This window comes from Marmota marmota, unplaced genomic scaffold (genome assembly GCF_001458135.2).
Source record: "Marmota marmota marmota unplaced genomic scaffold, marMar, whole genome shotgun sequence".
NCBI lineage: Eukaryota > Metazoa > Chordata > Mammalia > Rodentia > Sciuridae > Marmota > Marmota marmota.
In genome coordinates, this window is record NW_025999961.1 from 17,325,340 (window position 1) to 17,326,892 (window position 1,553).

At 39.3% G+C, this 1,553-nt stretch overlaps 1 pseudogene; it reads right to left on the reverse strand.

Moving 5' to 3' along the window:
- LOC107151175 overlaps positions 1-557 on the reverse strand; it is a 16,269-nt pseudogene extending 15,712 nt beyond the window's left edge.
- Between the last annotated feature and the right edge of the window lie 996 nt (positions 558-1,553).

Sequence of the window (1,553 nt, forward strand, 5' to 3'; positions counted from 1 at the left end):
GGGGGGGGGGGGGGCGGGAAGAGCCACCAGCTGGAAAGTCCCCACTGCGCCCACAACCGGCTCACACCCACAGCAGCCAACATGCTTCATGCACCCTCCAGTGATGAAAAGAGATTCATAGGAGCCTCCTGTTGTAATTCCTTCCCCGATAATCCTTCCTCCTCTGAACTTTCTTCCTTCCTCTGACTAGAGTTCCTGAGCTTTTATCAACATATGTCCTAAATGATCTTGATTCCACTGGGGTGCCTCCTTCCCTCAGCAATTTACCCAACACCCCTTCCATATTTCCATAACAAAGACAAAGACAAAACAAGATACAAACATATTGTATCAATCTTCTCCATTTTTTTAAAATGGCCATCCTTCCTCTTGCCCTGTCTGCTAGGGACGAGCAGATTTGCTCCTGTCCTATCTATCTTTAGGGACGGGCAGCTTTTCCTTGTCACTCACCCCCGAGGATCCTGGGGCTCCCTGTACAGGCCACCATCTGCCACAGTCCAGCTGGCTGGGCAAAATAGCCAGGGGGAGTGACAGGCAACTTGTGAAGGTTGATACATCGGGAGCCGCTTTATTGTAGGAGAGTAGAGGTACATATACACTTAACTAATTATACACAGCTTGTTTCAATTAACATCATCCAGATACAGCAATCCTCATCATTTTAATAATTATACACAGCTCAACTCAATCAACATCATCTTAATGACTCGCTGGCATTACCTCAAACCACTCCTCTTGGCAAAGTGCCAGGCGCCATCTTGACTTGTTTGTGGCTCTCTACACTTTTGTAGCTCTACATTCTATTTTTCAGAAGCATGCCTATTGCAGAGAGATGTATCCATGTTACCTAGATCAAGTTCAAACTGGTAACTGAATTGTAATTCACATTATACTTTTCTACATACTAAAGGACTTTTAAGTTATATTCAGCCCTCCCCCCTTCCCATTAAACAATACCATAGTGAAGAGACATATAGTTGCCATGATGAACATATTGCTAGTGTTTCATGGCAGTTTTTTTCCAAACACCAGTTAATAAAATAAATTAAGTAGTATGCAATCTACATTTGAAAAGAGAAGAGAATGCATTAAAAGGTGTCAGAGTAAATGTTATTTAATTTTCATGAATATATATTACTAAGCTGTAATAGGTGAATATTCACTATATCTTCTATGGTAAAACTCAGTCAAAAAGTTTATGGGGTAATAAAAAATATATTTTATACTGTACACTTCAGTCTGCTCTGGGTTTTGGGTTCAGAAGTGGATTATTCTGGATCATAGGCACCATCATATTTTGTTAGACACAGACAACAAGTGCAATGCCTATTTATACTCCCTACATGATAATCATTATTTAATATTCTAGCCAGAGTTTTACATGTTGTATAATGTGGAGGGTGAAAGTTCTATACTATTTTAATTTTAACAAGTGAGGTTAAGTACAACCTCTTAAAGAGTATTAAATCCTATACTTTTGAAAGATTCCTATTCTTAAAAATAATATGAAAGCTAGAGAAACTTTCATCTCCATAAACTTTTCTAACATTTCC